Genomic DNA, 24,261 nt, shown 5'->3' with positions numbered 1-24,261 from the left:
TTTTACTCTGTTATTGTTTGGGGGATGCAGGGGAGCCCCGTTCAGGGGACTCGACCCTCCGGGGCCACGGCCCAGCCCAGGCCCCTCGGGGAGGTCAGCCTGAAGTCCATGCTGGTGAGCCAGTCCAGACAGTGGACCCTGCAGGCCAGCCAGCGGCCCGGAGAGGGGAGCCCGGCCCTGCGGCAGGGGCAGAGCGGCCGGCGGGTGGGCCAGGTGCCCCGGCCCTGCCTCCTCGGCTGGGTGGGGCACGGGGACACACAGCCCGCTAGTTCCTCAGGCCCGCAGAGGCATAGCGGGAGGTCCCGGCCGGACCCCTGGCATGGCTGGCCTGGGTGGGGGCCCCGCAGGCCTTGTCCAGGGGTGGCAGGCTGTGGCCCCCTCCTGTGCCTCCCGCAGCGCGCCCGCCTGGCCCCTGGGGCTGGTCGAGCCGCCCCGCAAGCCCCTCCTGGCCTGTCTAGGCCGGCGCCCTGCGCCCTGCTGGAGTCCACCTCAGCCCGGCGCCGCGTCTGCGTGTCTGCCGTGGTGGCTCCTGGCCATGCGTCCCGCGCCTCTCCCCACGCCTGCCTCCCCCAGGCACCCTGTAGCTTGGCCCAGGCCGCGGTGGGCTTGCCGGGTGCTCTCAGGACCAAGGCTGGCCTCAAAGCGCCCCCGCCGCGGGCGGGAGAGGAGGCCGGGCCCAGCCCTGCAGGTTGTGCCGTCGTCCTCCCCTGGGCCATCCTGTGGGGCAGTGGCCCCTCTGTGTCTGCTCCCGGCCCACCCCTCACAAACGCGGTCTCAGCGCCTGTCACAGGCCGCCAGTCCCCGGGTTTGGGGCCCGACCCCCGGGCGTGGCCCATTGGCCACAGGCCAGCCACGGCGCCAGGAGACACACGGGGAGGTAGCAGGCTGCGCCCCCTCCCCAGATCACGGGCCGCCCGTGCAGGCCTTCTCTGTCTCTTCCTCTCCGTAGTGAGACGCAGAGAAGGCCCATTCAGAAGCCGGCCTGGCTCTGGCAGGGAGATGATGGCAGGGTCGGGGCGCAGCCCCTGAGCTGTGCTCCAGGCAGGCCCCCCAGGCCTGCCGAGTGATCCCTCAGGGCCGGCCGGGGAGCCGCTGCCCCGGGGAGACACCCCCCAGGACTTGAGCATTTATAGTGCGCCTCCTGAGTGCTCCACATTCATTGTGCTCCCTTGTCAACTGCTGTAGGATACTAGGTTGGCATTTCAAGGTTTGTTTCCACCAGGATGCCTTTACTTAAAATCCCTTCAGACGCGGCAGCCTTGCGGTGCTTGAGGGTCTGCCCCGGGGAAAATGGCCACAGTGCTTTCTCTTAAGACTCTCCGGAGTGATCTCTGCTTTTAGCCTGAGTTGTAGCACCTAGTGACACAGAAATATCATATTGAATCACGGACACCCGAGTAGCTGGCTCACCTCTTGAGTTTTCACAAAGCACAGATCCTATTTTGTGGATATGCGTGGATGCCTGCATTCTGCTTTCAATAGTACCTTTTTTAAAAAATTTCTCTCCCCTGCCCCACCACACCCACCCCCCCAATTGCCTGCTCCCTGTGTCCATTCACTGTGTGTTCTTCTGTGTCTGCTTGTATTCTTGTCAGTGGCATCTGGAATCTGTGTTGTGTTTAGTTGCATCATCTTGCTGCATCGCTCTCTGTGTGTTGTGCCATTCCTGGGCAGGCTGCACTTTCTTTCTCGCTGGGTGGTTCTCCTTACGGGGCGCACTCCTTGCGCGTGGGGCTCCCCTACGCGGGGGACACCCCTGTGTGGCACGGCACTCCTTGCGCGCATCAGCACTGCGCATGGCCAGCTCCACACGGGTCAAGGAGGCCCGGGGTTTGAACCTTGGACCTCCCATATGGTAGACGGACGCCCTAACCACTGGGCCAAGTCCGCTTCCCTCACTAGTACCTTGCACCTATGAGCTAAACTTCGTATCAGTTGAGTGGTTGAATGAATGAATGAATGAATCTTGCGTTTATCACAGGACTGCCCAGATTTGGGTTTGTACTGTAAGTATCCAGAGCAAGGATTAAAAGCTGCTCTTTTAAAATCTGAGAACCCACAACACTTGTTTATATGAAAGCGAAGGGGGGAAATAGTTAGGGAAGCAGGGAGCTAGCCAAGGCCTGCTCTCCTCTTCTGTTTTTCACCACCAGCTTCTCGAACCACTTCAGCCCGCCGGGTGTGTCCAGGGCACGGGTGTTGCAGGGCGTGGGTCTATGTAGTGCCTGGAGCCCAGAGGCGCTTATCCGGGCTCAGATGGCAAGTCCTGCTTGGCTGTGGCTCGGCCTCGGGACCGTGGGCGCCCGTGGAGGGGGGTGTGGCCCGCAGGGGCCGCTGCGCTTTGGGGGCAGCTGTGTTCAAGGGCAGACGGGGACGCTTCTCCAGAGTGGCCCCTGCCGCCTGGCTGGCATGTTGTAGGGTTCAGACAAAAGCAGAAGCGCTCTCCCGCCTCCTCTCCGGAGGCCAAGAAGCCTCTTTCCTGGTGACACCAGGCATTCGGGACGTGACAGCCCCCCGCCCGGCGGAGTCTGCAGGGGAAAAGCGCAGACTCGCTGCGTGCACCCTCGGCCATGCTTCGCGAGCAGTGGAGCGGGGACCAGAAGTCGGAGGCTGCTTTATCCCCTATTTCAGGCGTACCTTCCCTCTTGAGACCCGTGCCGTCTGCACCTATTTCCTGGGGACGTGCGGTTCGCGTCTCCCGGGCGCGAGCTTCTGAGTGGAAACAGTGATTTCCCTGACGTCAGGGACTGTGGACGTACTCGCGTGCTGCCCGTGTCCTCAGGGTTGTCTGCCCCCTTCCCGATGGAGTGTAAATCCCTAGGGGGGTAACAGGACCGTCTCCAGATCAGAACGGATTGCTCCAGCGCACGGCGACGCACCGACGCTGCGATGCTCTGAACGATAATCCCGTTAGAGCGTCGGTGAGCGACAACCACAGAGCAAGAGGCCCTTTCTTGCTGTCGATCTGTAGCAGGAAGAGTTACTGCAGTAGAAGTGCTACCGTTTCTGTGAGCAGGCTGTTGAAATGGTGGCGATGCGGCCAGGCCCGCGGTCCCCCACTCCCCCCGCGTCCCACGTGCGAGCGGGGCCTTCGCAGCTCTGCCGGGCGCTGGCCTTTGTGGCCCTGCCTGGGCTGAGTTCAACAAGGAGAAGGGTTCCTTCCTCTCTGGAGCAAGAGGAAAATGTAGCAGTTAGGATGTGTTGAAGAGCTCATTCATAATTTGTGGGGTTTTTTGTTTTTTTTTTAATTCATTTTAAAAAAAATATTACATTAAAAAAATATGAGGTCCCCATTCACCCTCACCGCCCCCACACCACTCCCCCCACAGTAACACTCTCCCCCATCATCGTGACACATCCATTGCATCTGGTGAGTACATCTCTGGGCATCGCTGCACCCCATGTCCCATGTTCCACACCATAGCCCAGACTCTCCCACGTTCCATCCAGTGTGCCATGGGAGGACATATAATATCCAGTAATTGTCCCTGCAGTACCACCCAAGACAACTCCAAGTCCCGAAAATGCCTCCACATCTCATCTCCTCCTCCCATTCCCCGTACACATCAGCCATCATGGCCACTTTTTCCACACCAATGCCACATTTTCTCGATTATTAACCACAATAGTTCATGAATAGAATATCATTAAGTCCACTCTAATCCTTACTGTATTCCTCCTTCCTGTGGACCTTGGCATAATTTGTTTTAGTCTTTATTCTCAAGGGATGTGTGGGTAAATTTTTCTCCACAGCACTGTTTGTAACAGTGAAAATTGGAAGCAACCTACATGTCTACTCACAGGGAACGGGTTATGTATATCAAGATGCACCTGCACGATGAACTGGTCTATGTGACCATTAAAATGGAAGGTAAAATACATTGACCTTGACGTGGGATTCGTTCAGTGAGATAGTAAGTGAAAAAGTTAGTTTTGAAACACCATGCATAATTTGTTTGCAATTAGACACATCTAATATTGTAGGTATTTATGAGAGTCCTGACAAGTTCACAAAAATATAGTGGTTGTCTCGAGGTGGTGGAATGCAAGTGATGCGTAGCCTTTTCATAGATCTTTTTGTAGTATTTGAATATTTACCAAAAGAATGTATCTTTTTCTTGGTTTACAAATAAAATAAGTGATTGGGATGTGAAGAAGCACCGGGATCATCGGTTGTTGTATAACTGTTTGGAAACTTGTTTCAAATTATGTTTAAATTTTTCTATGTAATTCCACATTGAAAAACTTTTTGAAGAGAAATATCCTTAATTAATAGGTGACCTTAGTATTTGTTTTTTAAATTTCACAATAGAGAGAACTACATGATTCACAAAGAAGGAGGAAAAACAGAAGAAATGCGCTAAAGTGTTATGGTTAATGACAAAAATAAAAATATAATCTCAGAAAAATTGTTGTAGAGAGAAGGATATATCCATAAAGATGTCTGTAAAGGAAAATATGAGAAATGCTTTGAGAGGTAAGAATAAATGAGAATACTAGGAAAACCTTTAGCAAAGAAAGCAAAGAAAGGAGATAAGGCAATAAAGTGAAACTACCTTATACTGAACAAAAATGGCATGCTATCAAATGTAAACGTAAGGTTTGGCCTGTCCCATGGTCTAAGAATTCAGTGGATGAAGGTCTTCAATCCCCATTTTGTATATAGAAAACAAGACCTAGGAAATGCAGTATCTTGCCTCAGGTCTCGCCTTTGATACAGGGTCTGGAGAACGCCTTAATTGTTTTGCACCTGGCATCTTACAATTTATCTCATTTAGACCCACAGTAGTTCTGGAAAGTATTGTCCTCATTATACAGGTGAGAAAACTGAGTCTCAGATCATAAAGTAGCTTGCCCTAAACCAAATAGATATTAGGTAGAATAATCTAGACCCAAACTTCGATACCTGTCTTGTGCTTTTTCCCTCTTTCTCTGTTTAGCACTATGGAGGATAACTTGCAATAGAAAGGAAAAAAACATAAAATAAACAAAGGAATAGGATGAAACCTACAAAACAGAACAAAAAAAACAACTTTCCAATATTAACTTTCATTTGTTTAAACATATGAAAGTAAATTACTTTCCTTTGCATGAAATTACTATTTTGGGCTAGCATAACTTTTCCCAAGTCAAATATTGGTGAAACCCAGTAAGTTCTGTCCCTTTTAATCTAAGTTGAACTTTATTTCAGAACTTTCCAAGAGGTAAATAAACTATTCTTCCAAAACCATTTACAATTTTTATAAGAAAATAAGAAAGGCCATGCAAGAGAGACAAGATTATTGCCTTGATTTATAAACAGGACAGAATTCAGATTGCTTTTCATTGCCATGGAGTAGTGCCGTACTTCCAGTGCAACTTGATGCCAGTTCTGATTGCAACTTTCCTCTGGTTTCTATGGTAACAAGCTTTAATACTGTCAGGACTGTGCAGAAACTTTTCACATTATCATAGGATAAAAGGCCTGACTTTGTGTACCTGGTACACGTAGTAGGGGCTGAGTAAATGTTTACTGAATGGAAGAGCAGAGTAGAAATACTCTAAGCCATACAATTGCATGATGAACAAATGTAGTACTAAAAGTTGTATGTGCAAGCATATTCATGGAAAAGAACAAACTTCAGCAAAACAGTAAGATACAGCATCGTTTTTGCTTCACTTTGGACCCAGCTCATAGCTGAGAGAGAGCTGTTCCTGTATGTCCTTATGTCTAAGGTTTACATAGCTTAATTGTGCAGCAAGTGGAGCTGTTTGGGAGAAAACCTGAAATGCTGCATTCCAAGTCTCCAAAGGCACTGTGCCATTTTTGTGCATGTTGAATCGGTTTAAGGCCGAGGACTGTTGTTTGCTGACTTCCAGGGCTTCCTTACGTTTCCAGTCCTTGCAAAACCGTGGAGCCAAATACAGGGTGCCGAAAGCTGGTGGGCTGCTCCCAAGAGCTGGCTCGGAAGGTATTTAAATGCACGTTGTTGTTTTTCTGCTTTCAGCTCCTAATCCGCCTGTTTTGTAAAAGCACTTAATTCCTGGCAGTTGACCATTTACATTTTAGAAGCTGTCTGGAAATTCTGACCCATGGAGAGTGGGCGCCTCTTTCCAAATCACGGAAGGCTCTGACAGGCAAGAGAAGCGAATCTGGCTGTGTGGACCGAGAGGCTTAAATGGACCCGTCCATCCAAACGCAAGCACACTTACCTGCAGAGTGTGGACCCTGTAACGTGTATTACGTGCTTTTCATGAAACGGCTACACAATGGTGTTACTCCCTCGGTCATTGAGCTCCTGCTATGTGCCTGGTTCTGTAGGCACACAGTGAACCAACAAAAGTCTTTGCTCTCGTGAAGCTTACATTCCAGTGGGGGAAACAGATAATAAACTAAAGTAAATCAAACAGGCTGCTAGATGGCAATAGGTTCAGGGTGTGGGGGGGGGGGAAGGAGTATAAGGCAAAGAAAGAAGCTGGAGAGCATTGGGTAAGGAGGTGGCTCAGTGCTAAATAGGAGTATTTTAGAAAGCCTCTCCATGCGAGGGTGGCATTTGAGCAAAGAGCTGAAGGAGGTGGAGAAGAGCCAGGCTGCAGGCGTTCCAGGCAGTGAAGGAAGAAGGCAGGCTCTCAGGCAGGGGACTGCCTGCCATGGCCATCTAGGAAGGCGGCCAGTAGGGGACAGTAAGGGAGGGGTGGGGGGAGAGAAAGGGGAGCTGATGTCAGGGGAGTAACGGGGCCTGGGGAGGACTTAGGCGGCAGCCTGCGCGGTCGCTGCTCGGCCATCGCAAGGACTTCGACTCTGGTCCTGAATGCAAGGGGAGGGCACTGGAGAGTTTTAGTAGAGAAGTGACCTGATCTGACCCAGCTGTCAAGTGGGCACTCTGGCTGGTGGGTTTAGGAAATGCTGAAGGGCCGAATTGCTGGCAGATTATAAAGATGACGGCTGTGGCGTTGATCCATTGACTGTGGCTCAGGGCATGCTGGTGGTGGTGGAAGTGCCGAGATGTGCCGGTTCTGGAGATCTCCTCGAGACAACCCCGCCTGCTGCGGATGGGCTGCAGCGTGTGAGAATCAGCGACGACGCCAGGTGTCTTCACTAGAGCAGCCAGAAGGCTGGCGTTGTCCTTTACTAAGGAGAGACGCGTGGAGGGTCAAGTTTGCGGGGAAGATCGGGGGCTCCGTTTTGGACGTTTACGAGGAGTGTCGTCTGGATGTGTCTTGTTCAGGGGAGAGGTGTGAGCTAGAGCTTCGACAGTCATCCACGACCGGAATGACAGGTGTTATTTGAGGCCATGAGACTCAACCAGAGGTCGGCAAGTGAGGCCCTGGAGCTCCCCACCTTAGAGGGCAAGGAGAACGGAGGCAGGAGCCACCAGAGGAGCCTGGAAAAAGTGGCCGGCGAAGGAAGACGACCTAGAAGCCAAGCGGACAACTCATTTCAAGGAACAAAAAGAAAAGCAGAACTTTTTGATGGGTTACGTGTATTTACCAGGACATGCCGAAGTGAGAGGAAGGAAACAGAAGGAGCGTTAACCCTGCTCTCTTCAGCGGCAGCCGTGTTTTTTTTTAATTTTATTATTATTTTTAAAGATACTTTAAATATTTTTAATGACACACAAAAAAATAGAGATTCCTCTATGCCCCTCTCACCACACCTCCCACGTTTTCCCACATTAACAACCTCCTTCATTAGCGAGGAACGTTCACTGCAGTGGACGAGCATGTTTCATCACTGCCCCTAAGCCTGCACTAAAGTTTGCATTGTAGTTTGTGCTCTCTCCCACCCAAATCCGCAGGCTATGGCAAGCTTTATAATGGCCTGTATCTGTCATTGCAACGTCATTCAGGACAATTCCCAAGTCCCCCAAATGCCCCCATGTTACACCTGTTTTTCTCTCTCCCTGCCCTCCAGTGGCCACTGTCCCCACATCAGTGATAGAATTCCTCCCATTGCTAGAATCACAGTCCCCTCACCTGGTGAAAAATTCCTACCATGAACTCATGCCGTCGTTTTTCTTAATGCCAGTGGCAAATGACTTCATCCTTCTGAAAACACTTCTCGGTTCATGAAACCCTCTCCTAGAAGCTCTGGCGAGTTGTTGCCACGGTGCGGGAGTCAAGTGGGTTTTGACGTCCACCCTGTGTTGATTCATAATGTCCTGCATTTGCTGCTCTGTTTCCAGAGGCTGATCCCAATCCAAACCTGCTCTTACTCAAGCAGCCCAGCGTTTGCTAGATTCATATACTCCTTTTTCTCCAAAGTCAGGGTTTTGATTATTTCAATGTTTTCTGGAAGCTGCACAAGTAGGACGTGTATTTACCCCAATTTTAAAGGTGTTTGCTTAATACTGCTCTGGTAGAAGGGGAGTTAGAAAATCACCGAAAGATACCCAAACACCAGCGTTGCCGCAAACGTGCAGCTGAAAGCCTGGAAAGCAGAGGGCGGCCTCCGGGCTTGTCGGTGAGGAGAGGCCCTCCCCTGCTTCCGGGGTCATGCTGGGCTTTCCTTTCGAACTATTTCAACAGGTGCCATGTGGCCAGGGCCTCTTCCTCCAGGAGAAATTGCTGAGTCGTTCCGAACGGCGCATCAAAGGGGAAAAGCAGCAAACAGGCCGCGGGAGCAGGGAGTCAGGTCCTGGGGGGTGCAAAGAGCCCCAGCCTCAGCTTCCCCGGGGTGGGAGCCCCTCGCACCCTGCTCGAGGGCAGCCGCTCCACAGCCGCCTCCACTGGGGAAGGGGCACCCACCGGAAGCACGCCAGCCGCACTGGCCTGCACGGGGAGGCCCCGGCCCGCTGCCTGCCAGGGCCTTCCCCGCCAGGTTTCCCTGCCTACCTGGGCGGCACTGGGTGCGAATGGCGCACCTGGCTGGTGAGCGCCAGCCGGCCCGGCCTGCAGTGCGCACTGGGCAGTTAGGCTCACTGTTGAAGTTTCGTTTTCTGGTTGCCTTGGGGAACTGTTGAAAAGGTGTTTTGGTTTGTTTTGTTTTCATTTTTCCTGATGCCATTCTTTTTCTTTTGCCCCCCAGCTATAAAATGAGCAACTCCACCTTGTGTTGAGATGGATATGTCGTGTTTGCGTCGGCTGCGTTAAGCATTATAATCTTGCATTTCCCCTCTTTTGTCTGTGCTACAGTCAACGTGTGAGACAGAAATTGCATTTAATGGAAACATACTTTTTCTCTGGCCTCGCTGCTTATTTAAACCAGCTCACCGCCATTAGAACGCTTTTCTCTGCTGTCCTCGTTGGCTCAGCACCGGTTCCGCGGTGTATTTCACGTCTTTTTAAAACCCCACGTACTTTCCTGAAAGTCGGTGAACTGGCTCCCTCTGTAAGGAAATCCTGCGCCCTTTCTCCTGGCTTTTCCACATGTGTGTAGAGGAGGAACGCAATACCCCTCCTCAGAAGGCACACGGTCATTCTTTCTTTCTCTGAAAAATGACGTCGGCCTACTGTGTGAAAGGTAATGCGATGGACTCAGGGAAATGTACTTTTCTGGACGGTCATGGTTTAGTTAGCGTCAGCTCTTTCTCGGCTTATCTACCTCGAGCGCTAAGTCCGTCCAAGGGCGCTCCTTGTCACACATTCACGTGGATGACTCCCGGGTCACATCTTGGATTCAGGGCTCACCCCGGGAGGCGAAGGCCTGCGTGGCAGAGCGGACCCGGCAAGCACCCTGCCATGTGGCGGTGACACGAGGGTCCGCGTCGAGCGTCTCTGTTTGGGTCAAGGCAGCACCTGGAACCGCAGACCTCTTGAAGACAGAATCAGTGAGAAGAGATGTGGCCCGCTTCACTCTCGGGAGAAGCGCCGAGGAGCCCCCAGCCCCGTTCTGTAAAGACGCGGCCTCTGCCCCGCCGGGGAGGGAACGCCCCTCCGCCTGCTCAGTCACCCCTCCTCGGGGTGGCGTTCCAGCTCTTGCCTTTCGAGCAGGTCCTCGCCCAGCAGGCTTCTGCACCGCGCAGCGCCGCGTCACCCAGGCCCAGGTTCCCAGGGGCTTGCGCCGCTTGCACAAATCCCCCACGGGGCCGTTTCCTGCCGTTCCTCCGTCGCGCTTCCCGGCCCCGGCCCTGCGCCCCCTTCCGAGCACTGAGCCGCCACAAGGGCCCCACTTGTGTCCGGGGTCCTGTCTGACTTGCTCTGCGCTTCCTCTGCTTGGCCCGGCACCTGCTGCAGGTTGTCCTCCTCCGGGCCTGCCTCGACCAAGTCCCCGGTGAGGCCGGGCCCCTGTGAGTTCTGTGCACTGGAGGGAGAGTGGCACGACTCCTGCAGGAGCAGGGCGAGGCGCGTGGACGTCTAAGCCTGGGTAGGAGGCCCTGAGCCCCGCTAGCTCTTCAGAAGCGTTCTCGACACTCCTCCCGACGAACAAACGTGTTTATGGTTGAAGAAAGGCCTAGTGGGGTAGCAGACGTGTCCCTGCAGAGCCAAGCAAGCCCCCGGGGCAGCCGCGAGCCGTGCTGAGCGTGGCTCCTTCTGAGGACGCAGGAAGCAACCGGCCTGCGCCCCCTTGGGCCCTTTCCTCCCTCCCAGGAAGCGTGGGGTGCTGTCACGACTCCTGGTTTCCTGCCGGGCCGCCGCAGTATCTGCTGCCCGCTTTGCAGGCCCTTCTGTGTCCCCTCAAAAAGGTGCCTCGAAACGCTGGTGAGGTGGAGCCGAGGAGGAGAGGAAGTGACGCTGACGGGCTGGAGCGTGGCTGCCAGCGGGATGCATTTTTGCACGGGAGGCTGGAAAGAACGGGACCTGGTGACAATGACACGCTCTGCCTCGGCCGTAACGCCCGCTGGTGCACACTGCTGCGTGTCGTGGCATGACGACTTAGTTTTGCCTCCATCTGTCCCAATGCACATTCCTGCCAGAGGTGGTTATTGGTCTGTTTGGAGATCATTTTCTCTCCAGCAGCAGGAAAGAGTCAGAGTTTGCAGACACTGAGCGAGTCAGGGGTCTGGTCATATGGAAACTGAACCGGCAGGCTCCACACCTTGTAGCTCCCTCCGCGAGGGCCGGCACCGTCTTGGACTGCGAGGGGTGCAAGAGGGTCTCGGCGGGGCTGGTGGGTGGGTGTGCAGGGCCCGAGGCCAGGCAGGAGGCTCGCGGGCGCAGCCGCGTCTGAATTTCAGGAATAACCCACGTTTAGGCCAGAGGGATTTTACAAGCCTTACGCTACTTCTTCCTCACAAGAGCCCCAAGAAGGAGGTATGGTGGCACACTGGTTGTTGAGTCTTTCATGTAGGCTCGGGGCGGTCGTGATACGCTCAGGGCTCCTCCGCCAGCGGTGGGCTCACAGGACACGCATGCAGGACCCTCACCTCCGCGCTGGCCGCTCACGCCGTGCTGCTGACCACCTCCCCTGCTCAGAGATAAAATGACTTAAGAATTTCTCATCACTTTGAACACTTGTAGACTCAGCGTTTCCCGCGTGGCTAAGGGGTGCATGGGCCTTGGCGCCCGTTCCTTCTTCCCTTCCCTCGGAACCGCCATGGGTTTCCTTTGGGTGAGGAGGTGCATGCAGCGGGAGCCCTCACCCTTCACGATGAACGCCAGCCTTCCTTTTAAGTGCTGTGTGCGATTTGCTAATAGTTTAATTTTTTGCAAGCTGCATGAACATTTTTTGATTGAGAAACATTTTTAAGATGCCAGACATATAGTTGTGATGAAATCGCAGTGACTAAAATTGCTGTTAAATTGTTGGAGTTAGAGTCTCTTTAACCTTCTTTGATTCAGTGTGCTTACTTCAATTTTTGATCTTGCCTTCTCTGGGATAGACAGGGGGCCTTGTTTGTTTTGAAGCATGAGCAAGCAATGCCGTTCTCTCTTACAGGCCTGATTCCTGCTTTTAGCTACCATAGCAAGTGTATTTAGACATACCTGAATCAGACGTGGCATTTTAGAGAATGTTTTCCCTGATTTGTAATAAAAACCAAGTTGAATAAATTACAATTGATTAAAGGGATGCTAGCACACCGAATTCTAGGGTGATAACGTATTCTTGAAAAATAAATTGTGTATCTTGGTATTACAGCACTGTGGTATATTCAGCCCAATCCAATGCATAAAGTAAAATAGAAATTCCTGAACTTTAAACAGAATTCCTAGGGAAGCAGTTTACTCCTAGAGAACAGGGTAATGGTTACTATCCTACCCAGCCCAATAGAAACCAGTAAACATGTGGACATGAAGCCACATAAACAAGAACCCCTTGGTTTATTAACGAATGACAGGATCAAAAAGAAGCCAGAACACGCAGGAAGGTGAGATTCTCACGAAGAAGAAAAACATGGCAACCAGTTGATCTAAAAACGTACTACTTCTTAGGGGGTAAATGAAACAGAGCCCTAAAAGAAGGATTAAAAACAAAAACACTAAAGAAAAAAATGAGGACAAACGATGACTGGAAGGGAAAGCAAGAGGAAGCAAAGAGGACAATAATCAAACTCCGGGGAGAAGTGTTTCCGTTTGATTTCTGTTTATTTGATTTATAGAAAATATAATGCTAACAAGTGTTCTGTCACTCTAAGAACATCAGAAATCAGTGTGAGCACCTTTAGAAAAGGACTGAATTTGTGACTGAAATGATTTATTTCATAGTGTCCCCAGTGTCGAGGTCATGCTTTTCCGACGTCTATCTCTAATCCTGGTGCTCACGTATCAGTGGAAGTCTCGGGACCCTTGGGAAAAGTGCAGGTTTCTGGGTCCCACCCTGGATCTTCTGGCGCGGTGAGCCTCGGGCATGGCGCAGGAGGAAGCTGGGACTGCAGAGCAGCTTCTGGAAACACGAACAGAGAGAAAGGAAGGGCTGTGGACTGGTTTTTGTGTCACTGGTTTTTATGAACTCTGACCTTATCAAACATAAATTTTAAAATCTAAATTTTTGTTCACAGTCATCTATTGGAAATATGGCCTTATACAAGTTGGTGAAAAAATGAGAGTTGTAAGATAGTCTGTGGTTGGAAAACTTGATGGCTCATGGCAAGATGGTATAATTACCGAATTCAACTCCTTGTTTCATAGATGTCGTATGAGGCTCAGGGAGTTAGTAACTTGCCCACTGTCCTGTAGCTAACCAGTGACCAAGCAAGATGTTATGTTCCTTTCATTCATTACATTGCATTTCTTTCAAAAGTCCCTGAAAATGAGCCAGTATTATAAAAAGGAGTCAGGGCAAGCCAAGTGTCCCATTAGCTCATACCTTTGCCTCATCCAGCAAAAGCTTAGAGACACATAAACATAAATACAAACAGTTAGTAAAAGCAAGGCCATGGTCATGGCTAGAGGGTAAGTGCCTGTTCCCTCATCTAAATAAATTTTATGAACCAGTGGAGTATGATGCTAAGTCATTAGACATAAAACCAAAGTCGCCCGTTCCCGGAAGCTTTCTCAGAATAGATAGCGTTGTATCTGATCTACCTGCCCTGCCAAATCAACTAGGATTTTTTTTAACTGCAAATAACAGAAAACCAAATAACTGTTTGAAACGAAAAGATTACAAATAGAGGGTTTCTTCCTCATGCTACCACATTTCTGGTCCTTGTTGGTTTTAATTCAATCTCGAGGCTCAGGATCAGGCCCTCTGCAATTCGCTTGCTTTACTCGCGGTTTCAAGCTCCAGGTACGACGTTTGTCTTCAAAGCAGGATGAAGGGAGGAGGGGCGGTCCACGAGCTGCGCCTCGCAGCGGAAGAGCGAGGCTTCGCCAGAAGCACGCCCCGTCTGCCGGCCAGAGTCGCACCTCCCGCTCTCCCGAGAACAGGAAGCTGGGGAAGACACGGTGACGGGTGACGGGTGACGGTAGCCTCTGTAGCCTCTGAGGAGACGGGCAGGGCAGAGAGCGGAGAGCGGCTCAGGGCCTGCCGGACGCCCTTCTGTTGGCCCGGGCAGCTCCAGGTCCAGCGTCCCTCTTCACTCTGTCCCTTCCACCTGCACACTCCTAAGGCTGCCTGCCCTCCCCCCCAACCCCCCACGCAGTGTGGCTGCACTCCCACCGCCCAGACCCTCTCCCCACCGCACACAGTGTGGCTGCACTCCCACCACCCAGACCCTCTCCCCACCGCACACAATGTGGCTGCACTCCCACCGCCCGGACCCTCTCCCCACTGCACACAATGTGGCTGCACTCCCACCACCCAGACCCTCTCCCTACCGCACGCAGTGTGGCTGCACTCCCCACTGCCCGGACCCTCTCCCCACCGCACACAGTGTGACTGCACTCCCCACTGCCCGGACCCTCTCCCCACCGCACACAGTGTGACTGCACTCCCCACTGCCCGGACCCTCTCCCCACCGCACACAGTGTGACTGCACTCCCACCACCCAGACCCTCTCCCCACCACACACAGTGTGGCTGCACTCCCACCGCCCAGACCCTCTCCCCACCACACGCAGTGTGGCTGCACTCCCACCACCCAGGCACCCCACCACCACACGCAGTGTGGCTGCACTCCCGCCGCCCAGATCCTCTCCCCCCACACACAGTGTGGCTGCATTCCCACCACCCACACATGGCCCCCCCACACTGAGAACCCACCTTTCCAGAGAAGTCCTGGACCCCCTGGCCCTTAGGAACTACTACAGAAGGTTCTGCTGAAGTTCGCGCCTCGATGCCCAGTGACGGGCCCTTTCTCCTTTTTTGAGAGTGAAGGTGGAGGCAGCCGTAGCATACTCTCGTTAAAGCCACAAGCCAGCGCCTTGCGGCATAGCCTGCGGCTGTGCGCGCGCCCTCCCGTGGCACCACAGAAGGTGAAGGCACCTGCTGCCCCCTCAGGCCTGTCCTCAGGCTGCGATGATCAGAAAAGGTGCTGGCACCTGAGCTCGAGGACAGAGTCCCCGGCAGGAAGCGGGCGAGAAGACGCTGCGCCTCGCTGGGTGGGCCGGCGGCTCCGCTGTGCTGCAGGGGCCCGTGGGGTGGCAGCTCCCCCTGCTGCGGGGGCCCAGGGGGCTGGCAGCTCCGCTGTGCTGTGGGGGACCCAGTGGGCTGGCAGCTCCCCTGTGCTGCGGGGGCCCGTGGGGTGGCAGCTCCCCCTGCTGCGGGGGCCCAGGGGGCTGGCAGCTCCGCTGTGCTGTGGGGGCCCGTGGGGTGGCAGCTCCCCCGCCGCGGGGCCCGGGCGGGCTGGTGCGGTGGCAGTGGCTTTTTTGGACGCGCGGAGCGAATCCCGGAGGCCGCCCTGCCTTTCGGCTGCCTGCGGGCCCCGTGCTGCCTCACGCGGCCTGCGCGAGCGGTCGTCCTCTCCACCAGCCGCGAAGCCGCGGCTAAGTGCTTCCAGATGGAGGCACGTGCTCTGCGCCCGCGGTTTTCACTTAGAGAGTCGTCAAGGTGGAAGCGGCGGCCACGACCACCCCCCGGCTCCCTCCCGCCGGGGCTGACTTCCAGCTGCAAGGGGGAAGCGCTGTCGGAAAAATAAATCTTGATCTGGTCCCTGTAGCCCATCAACACTTGCTCTTCAGGAGAAAAAGAAGAAACATCTGAGGCAAGCAGGCTGCGCTGGTGGCACCTGGAAGGGCCCGGCCGCTGGAGCCTTTAAACCATGCACGGGGTGCTGGGAAGAGGCTGGCTGTGGACTCGAGAAACAGAGAGAGGAATTCAGGACGCGAGTTCAAATCGAGCCTCGCGGCTCCCCGTGCCGTCGGGCTGCTGGGCTCGTTGGCGCCTCTGAGCGGTTCTGAGCAGCGTCGCCGCCCCGGGCACCAGCGCCGTGGGGCCTGAGGAGCTGGGCGCTCACTCCTGGCAGGTCCGCTCCTGCTTCCTGCCCGGCCCCCGCTCCCGGGGCGGCTTCCTGGAAGAAAGGAAGGTGCCGGCATGTGCCGGAGGCGAAGCACCTGCGTTTCCCCCAAATAACTGCACGGAAAGGACCAGAAGCTGGGCGCAGGGCCCCGCTCCCCTCCCGGGCCACTCAGGCTCCGGGTGCCGCGCTCTCAGGCCTCCGCTCAGCGCTGGTTTCTGCCTGTCTGGGCTGGAGTGAAGCGTGGGGGCTCCTCTCACCTCTAAGCTGCTGGCGTGCACGGGGTGTCTGCGTGGCGGCACCTGGGCCACCGCCCGGCCTGTGGCGAGGCTCGAGGGCCCCATCTCCCCTTTGGAGGGGCCGCCGACACCAGAGGGAATGGCCGAGCACGTCCTCCGGGTCCCCCTGCGGGGTGGAGGACAGGACGTGGGTTCTGACCCGGGGAAGCCTCCTCAGGCAGGCTCTCTCACTCTTTCTTAAGGCACCAGAAAACAGAATCCGTGTATTAGAAAGGAGCCTTTTTTCCTTGCTAATAATACGTATTTATTTTATTTATACACAGTTACAGTTTTATCCCACGTCAGGAGTGGAGTTCCGTCACATTTCTACAAGCCACTCAGGTAATGGAGTTAGTGCCAGCATGTGTTTAACTGGGTATGAAACCCAAATGAAAATATGGGGTATTTACGAAGGAGGCTGATTACGGTACAATAGAGAAGCTTTGCTCTCTGTAAACATCAAAATAAATTGCATTAAGCATCCTAAGGCTGCTTTACTGCTCTCCTTTGGACTTGATGGTTTTACCGAAAAGACCCCAAAGATGTCAAAAGTCACCAACCCATCATTGTAAAAATTAGACATTTTCTAGCCTCTCTGTTGCTCCGTGCTGTGTTCTGTTTTGTTTTCAGTCTGTGAAATGGAGACAATGGTCGGGCCCTGCCCCCCAAGTTCACCGTGATCCTTAAAGGACGTACATTTAGAACAGTGAGTGTCACTTGCCATTACAATTGTGACGGCCGTGAACTTGGACCGTGCGGGCCTTCTGTGTGCGTTTCTTACCGGAGCCTGGAGAAAATGGGGAGGAACTGGCTTTTTGTTCCTGGCTGTGTTTTCTCCTGTCCCCGGGTCCTCTGCTCCAACTAGGGCACGATTGTCCAGTGCCCTGGCTCCTCGGCCTGGGCCCCGGGGCCGCCTCCTACCCCTCCTGCCGCGGGGGCCCACCTCCCCTCTTCCTACCGCACTTTCTCCTTTTCCCATCGCCGCCCCATGCACTGAGGAGAGAGGATACGAGACGTGGTCAGGCTAGGGCGCAGAGAAACATTACCGCCCTCTGCTTTTTCATCTCAAGTTCTGAGTTGTCCCTGCAGTTGAAATATGCACATGCTAAAAAGGGGTTGTCATTTAAATTCACACTGTCTTGAAAAACCAAAGGCTCTTTTCCAGTTTCTCCCACAATGAAGACTTTGTTGGATTGTGGACTCTGTAATTAAGCTCCCTGAACAAATACCTTGAAAAGGAAGTAATTTCAAGTCATGTATCAAAGGTTCGACTTGGCCTGTGTTTGCTAAATGCCTCACATGCCTATGCATTTTGTTTATTCATTTATAAGAAGAAGATACAGCAAGTTCATATTCCGTGCCAGCGATGTGCTAAGTGTTGAAAATCCAACATTTAAAAAGTCACAAGATTTCTGCTCTCAAATGTTTACAGTTGAAAGGAGCAGAAAGGGGTGAATTGCAAGGCAGGGAGAGCGTTCAGTAGCACAAGGCCTGTGATTAAAAAAAGAAAATGATGCAAACCAGTTATCTCTTGCTTGTGGAATAGAGGGAATACAGGAAATTTGGCAATAAAACCAAGTTTATATGACTTGAAACATTTTCCTACAACTCCGCTATAAAGTTGGAAATGCTTTCCCACGGCATAGTTCTCCCAATGCAAAGGCTGGGATCACAGAAGGCTCTGCCCTGTGCCTTCACCTGCTGCTGAAAACGGGGTCTGTGCTTGATTCGGGCTCCCGTCCCACCTCCTGCCAGTCTAAGTCTGGGATCGCCATGACCTTGGGCCGGCAGTGTTTCTTCCTCGCAGGGCGCTGCTCCGTCTCCACTCGGCCTCTGGAGCGCCATCGCCCGCCCGCCCTCGCAGCACCCCAGGGCGTCCAGCCAGGGCCCCTGCCTGCTTGCTTACACGGCCCCAGGGGACACCGCGGCTCCCTGTCTTGGTCGAGTGAGTCAAGAGCGCACGTAGGACGAGAAGGCCCATGCTCGTCCGCTCAGGCGCTCTGTCCTGACTGCCTCCTGCGTGCAGCCGGCGAGGCAGAGCCTGGCGCCACGCGTGACCAGGCGGTGCGGAGGATGAGCTTAAAGAGCCGCTGCGTGCGTCTGGGGGGGCCAACTTGGGAAGCTCAGAAGGCGCAGGAAGGCGTCCCTCGGGGTGTTGGCGCTGAGAGCCGGGGCTGGGCCTGGGGGACAGGCGCTGCGGGCCACTGCGGGCAGAGCAGAGGGGGACAGATTCCTCGAGAAGGGCTGGGGTCCTGCGACCACTGCGGGCAGAGCAGAGGGGGACAGATTCCTCGAGAAGGGCTGGGGTCCTACAGCCACTGCGGGCAGAGCAGAGGGGGACAGATTCCTCGAGAAGGGCTGGGGTCCTACAGCCACTGCGGGCAGAGCAGAGGGGGACAGATTCCTTGAGAAGGGCTGGGGTCCTGCGGCCACTGCGGGCAGAGCAAAGGGGGACAGATTCCTCGAGAAGGGCTGGGGTCCTGTGGCCACTGCGGGCAGAGCAGAGGGGGACGGAGTCCTCGAGAAGGGCTGGGGTCCTGTGGCCACTGCGGGCAGAGCAGAGGGGGACAGATTCCTCGAGAAGGGCTGGGGTCCTGCGGCCACTACGGGCAGAGCAGAGGGGAATGGAGTCCTCGAGAAGGGCTGGGGTCCTGTGGCCACTGCGGGCAGAGCAGAGGGGGACAGATTCCTCGAGAAGGGCTGGGGTCCTGCAGCCACTGCGGGCAGAGCAGAGGCGGGACGGAGTCCTTGAGAAGGGCTGGGGTCCTGTGGCCACTGCGGGCAGAGCAGAGGGGGACGGAGTCCTTGAGAAGGGCTGCGGTCCTGCGGCCACTGCGGGCAGAGCAGAGGGGGACGGAGTCCTCAAGAAGGGCTGGGGTCCTGCGGCCACTGCGGGCAGAGCAGAGGGGGACGGAGTCCTCGAGAAGCGCTGGGGGCAGGCACTGGCATCTGCTTCCCGAGCAGGCCCCTGGCCTGGCGGCCACCTGCGCTCGGACAGCTTTGGGCCCCACAGAACAGAGGCCTCGTGGCGGGGGACCCCGCAGGGTGTCTTCTCCCCACCCAGCAGAAAGTCACGCGTGGGCCGTGGGCGCGGCGGCAGGCTCGGCCCCTGCCCGGTCCCTTCCTGCTGGCAGCCCGAGCCCCCGAGGAGGGACAGGCCCGCAGTGGACCAGGAGAGCGCGAAGCTGCCCGCGGCGCCTCCGGCCCGCGTGTGGTCGGCTGGACACGACCCGAGAGTCGGAGCCGGGCAGTGGCAGCGTGGGGACGGGCACCTGCCCGCTGGCTGGAGCGCCGGGCCTCGCCTTCTCCAGCCCCTCGAGGGGGTGTGCCACTGCCCTGCGGGCTGCTGGGGGCCCCGTGAGCGCAGCCTCGTCAGCCCGGGGGCGCGGGGCTCCCCATGTGGCGGGGCACGGGCTTCTCGGCAGCGGGGTCGCGGCCTTGGGGTTCGGGGGGCCTCCTGCTGGCCCCGCGGCCCCCACGTCGCCCCGCGGCGCCTGGCCCGCTCACCCACCTCCCGGGTCCCGCCTCGCCCTGACTGTGGCCGTCTCCGCGTCCTGCGGGGTGTGGAGCTGGAACTCGGCGCAGGTGTCGGAGCCCTTTTGATAGTGTTTTCCTTGAATGTTTTAACTTGGGACAATTTAATGCCAGACTACCGACGTGTTTTTATCAGGGTTTTCAAATCGCTGGCTGAATTTACCCCTGGGAGGTAAGAGGGGAAAAATCCCAAAGATGTCACTTCCCTTGCACCACTGCCCTCCACTGAGCCACAGCGAGGGGACATGTTAAAAAAAGAAAAAGAAGAGAGAAGAGAGCGCGCATTCCTTTCGCACTCCCACTTGCCCCGAGGCCCTTCCGCTTCCTTCCTTTGGCTCTTTTTAGAAGCCAGTGTGTGTTTCTCACATCCGGCAACAAAGGATGTTTTGTGCTGCTGCAGCGGTGCGTGTGCGCGTGTGCGTGTGTGAGGGAGATTACTTGGAACTCTTTCTAGAAAGCGCTGTTGCTGTTTACATTGAATCAGCACAACCGTCCCTTGAGTGAGACTCTCAGGGGGCTATTTTATTTTTGCATGTGGATTTGCCACGGTTTAACTTCAAATAAATTGTCCCCTTCATGTTTCCAAAATAATCTTAATAAGACCTGTCAAAACTCCTTCAGAGGTCCCACACACAAGTTCTCATCTTTAAAAATTGCTTAAACGATTCAGTGCAATACAATCTGTTTCAATGATTCGGTACAACACGAAAATGTAATAGATATACTATAAATAGTATTTATTCTTGTGTACTTTTAAAAAAGATTTCGTTACGCCTTAAACGTGCCCGACGATGCCGTAACGAGGGGGAAATGACGCCCATCGTGAGCTCCGGGAATTTTCGCCAAGTGTTTGGGGCGGCCGCGTGGTCCCGTGCTGGCGCTGTGAGGTGTGTCCAGCGAATCGCCATTCTCTGAGCAATGAGACAAGGTGGAATACGCAGGCCTCGGATGCCTGAGAACGACGCCCTAGGTCCTGCGGGAGAGCGCGTCTTTCCGTTGTCGGGCTACGCAGGTCGTCTAAAGCGCGCGCTGGGGCGGCCTCACCGTCTCCAGAGGAGCCACGCGTGGCCGCAGGGTTCCTCGCAGCAGGGGGGCGACGGGACGCCCCTGACCAGTTCAGATGCGGGCAGTAGCTGCCCTTGTCCGCTTGCCCCACGAGACCCCCGCAGAGAGTCCCCTGAAGAGGCGACACCCCCAGGACCCGCGCCCACGCCAGCGGCTGCCGGGCGGCAGCGGTGGAGACGGACTGTCCACGTTGCAGTCTGGACGCGCCCCTCCGCGTGGACTTCCCGCTGACGTCCCCTCTGAGGGGCTCGGGGCGACAAGCCCTGGCGGGCGCCAGCCCCCCAGCATTTGCCACACCCGGTCCCCCATGCCCGCGGTGTCCGCTGGTTAGTTTAGCTCTGGTTTTCCCGTTGGGTTCATCAGAGGAAGAGGCAGGATGCCTAAGCCGCCTTTCCTTGGCGTTTTCTCAGAAGCGACGGGAAGCCGCGGGTGACCTCTTCTGCTCGTCGTTACCGGCGGCAGGGGCGCTCGTGGGTGGCCCCTTCCCTGTGCCCAGCACCTGCTGTGTGCAGAGCCTCGCTCGGGGAATTGTGCAGAAGAGGCGTTGGGCCGAGTGCGCTCAATCGGGGGGAGCCGCAGGTCCTGGCGAGGGGGCCAGACCTGGCAGCGGGGTCCGCGCCGCGGGGACAGAGCCGGCGTCCACGCCAGGGCCCCAGGGCTGGGCCCGCCTGTGCCCCGTGCTAGCTGGCACCCACGGGCGAGAGGCCACACGCCCGGCTTGGTCTGCACGGCGGAGGTGGCGACGATGCCCGCCCTCACGTGGCCGCGACCAGGGCAGCAGGCTGCGTGGCTGAGGGACGACCGCCAAGCCGGGCTGTTCCGGCGCCAGCCCTGCCGAGCCTCGGGGAAGCTGCGAGCCGCCCTGCGCCTCCACGCCCGCCTCTCCAGGCAGAGATGATGCTGGCACGCGCCGCGTAGGCCGTGGTGAGTGTGGAAGAGCTGGTGGAGGTGCGTGGAGCAGTGCTCGGCTCAGAGGACTAGGTGGGGGCTGCTCTTCTCATTGTGGGATTAGATCTAACGCTCACGAAATACACGACCCAGAGGGAGACGGCAACTATGGTCATTATCGTTTAAACAGAGAACTCCCCTGACGTAACGCACAGTACATTTTCAGTGCTCAGTAAATGGCTATTGACTTCCTTGCCTGCTGTGTATCTCTGCGTACACGTGAGTGTGTGCGGCAAGAGAGGAAGCCACGTGTTCCCTAACAGCATAAAACTACATTTTAAGAGCAGAATGGGTAAATTGGCCAGGCCACGTGGCTAGGAGGGTCCCTGTCACTCTCTGGTGCTTCCAGGGTTTGTCTTGTCCACACAGTATTCGTGGGCCTCACTTTTTCTTCATGCTTCCCCACCATTTTCAGCTGTGGGTAGAACCTCTAATCTCATGTAACATGTGAAAGTCAAGGGATTATCACTGCTCGTTGTTCCTACCACTGGAAACTGTTGACTGGAAATCTAATTAATAATGGTAATGTAGGCAGGTTCCACTTTATAAACAATTCATATTCGAAAAGTTCAGTTGTAAAACAAGAATGTGGATCTCATAATACATTTTCCCATAAAAATAATGTTGTAAAAGATAATTAACATTCAGGCCTGCCAAATTAAATTAGCACAGTATCTTGGAGAAAAAATACGGTATTCTAGACTGCCCGTCACTGGGCATGGTTCTCTGCCTGTCGTGAACTCTAGCTCGAGAGACATCAGATGTGTAGATCTCCCTGCGAAAGTCCTGGGGGTGCAAGTAGAGGAGACGTGGCGTTTCCAGGGGTGCCGTTCCCCTGGAGGACAGCCCCTCTCCTGGACGTCATCCCTGGTGGAAGAGCAGGAGGGGGCAGGTGGAAATAACCACCAGACTTTGTTTCGTGGAATCTGTAGACACTTCGCTGAGAACGATAGGAGATGGCTGTCGTTTCTGATATTTGTTCTAGCGTTGCCCACCCTCCCACCATCCCACTCCCATCACCAGGTGGTGGTCCTAGGGGAGAATTCCATCAGTCTCAATGAGTTCTTCCTACTGGTACCCAGGTGTGAAATGAGAGGGCTTTCAGATGAAGGTGTCCCCGAAAAATCCTTCTAAACAGGCACCGTTGAAGGGAGCGGGTGTAGCTCAGGGGTTGAGCACCTGCTTCGCAAGTACAAGGTCCTGGGTTCAATCCTCAGTAACGCCTTAAAAAAAAAAAAGACACCATTGAGATAAAAGGCTTTATGATGTCATTATCACCAAACGAGTCACTGTAGATTCTGAATTGAGGCAGATTTCCTTGTTTTGTTCCCCAAAAGCCTCTGTTGCTGTTGCGTCTGCAGGTAAGACAGCTGGCAGGCAAGTCAGGCACCGTGCCGTGTAGAGGAGTCTCATCTGATATGTTTCAGAACAGATCGTGACAGCAGTAATAATGGCATTAATCTGTTCATTCATCAGCAAATATTTCCTGAGCTTTCACTGGGCCAAGTGCTCCTCTAGATGAAAGACAACCTGCCCGCTGAGGGTGGCAGGTGGGAAGCGCCCAGGTGACTGTATGGCATGTCAGGTGGGGGGACGTGCCGCGGAGGGGATTCCGTCCCACGTAGGGTGGCCAGGCCCTGCCGGAGGCGAGGGAGTGAGCCCCGAGGCTGCTGGAGAAGAGTTACCTGTGCAGAGACCAGCAAGTGCTAGAATGAGCCAGGAGGGTCTCTAAGGCACGGCAGGGAACTCTAGCCAGGTAAGATGGGACAAGCACGGGCAGGTGGGTCCAAGAAGGAGCTGGATTGCCAGATGATTCGGGGCCTCGCAGACTGTTAGATTTGCTCTTCTGCTGAGTCAGGTAGGAAGCTGTGAAGGTTTTGAGCATAAATTAACCAGATCTGATTGGTGTTTTTAAAGGATTACTCTGGCTCTTGTATGGAGATGATTTAAATTTTTATTGCGTTATCCAAGTTGAAAGATAATGGTAGCTTGGACCAAGGTAGTAACAGTAGAAGTGGGGAAAAGCTTGGATTTGGGAAAAATTTTGGTGATTGAGTCAATAAGAGTGCTAATGCATTGGTGCCAGGAATAGAAAGAGCAAAGCTAAGGAGATCTCAAAATGTGTGGCCTGAGCAGCTGGGATTGCCATTTAATTGAGCTGGGGAAGATCGTTGGTGATTGCATTTGGTGATGGAGGAGCAGGGGAAGAGGGAGAGCGAGAAGCGTTGTTTTGGGTGTGTTAAGTTCGACGTGCCTGCTAGACGCCCAAATGGAGAAGTCAGGCAATGGGATAGGTAAGCTGGAATCATGGACAAGGTCTGCGCTTGGAAGCGAACATTCAAGCATTTAAAACTGCAAGACTCAACGGAAATACCAAGGGAATAAGCAGACTTAAAGAGAAAGACGACGCGTCTGCTGGGTCCTGGCTCCCAGGATTTTAGAGGTCAGGCAGGTGAGACGAGACAGAGGAGAGGACAGCGGCCCCGGGCAGGGGAAGGCGTTGAGGAGCAGGAGGGAGCGTTTGCGTCAAGAGCTGCCGATGAGGTAGGTGAGCCAGGGCTGACATCTGATTACTGAGTTTCCGGAAGGTCACTGGTGACTTAAATCCAGGGACGTGCTGGCAAAGCGGCTCTTCGAAAAAAATCCCCACCCCAAAACACTCTCCTTTGTAGAGGTGACCAATTTCCGTGGTGTAAACGCTCCCATCACGGCCAATTTCAAGCCCCAAAGGTTCAACAGCTGGCT

General features: G+C 54.7%; 1 protein-coding gene and 1 long non-coding RNA gene across 2 annotated transcripts in view; one reads left to right on the top strand and one right to left on the bottom strand.

Annotated features, from left to right (window-relative positions):
* Positions 1–24,261, top strand: part of MAML2 (mastermind like transcriptional coactivator 2) — a 309,818-nt gene that overhangs the window by 55,919 nt on the left and 229,638 nt on the right. The window lies entirely within an intron of this gene.
* Positions 12,210–14,572, bottom strand: LOC139437722 (uncharacterized). Its single transcript, XR_011647594.1, has 3 exons — positions 14,500–14,572; positions 13,464–13,729; positions 12,210–12,742 (listed from the first exon to the last, which is right to left on the bottom strand). It is a non-coding gene; the product is annotated as an uncharacterized lncRNA (long non-coding RNA).

This window comes from Dasypus novemcinctus, chromosome 27, assembly GCF_030445035.2.
Source record: "Dasypus novemcinctus isolate mDasNov1 chromosome 27, mDasNov1.1.hap2, whole genome shotgun sequence".
Lineage (NCBI taxonomy): Eukaryota > Metazoa > Chordata > Mammalia > Cingulata > Dasypodidae > Dasypus > Dasypus novemcinctus.
The sequence above is the reverse complement of the archived record's forward strand: the minus strand, read 5'-3'. Positions and strand labels throughout refer to the sequence as shown.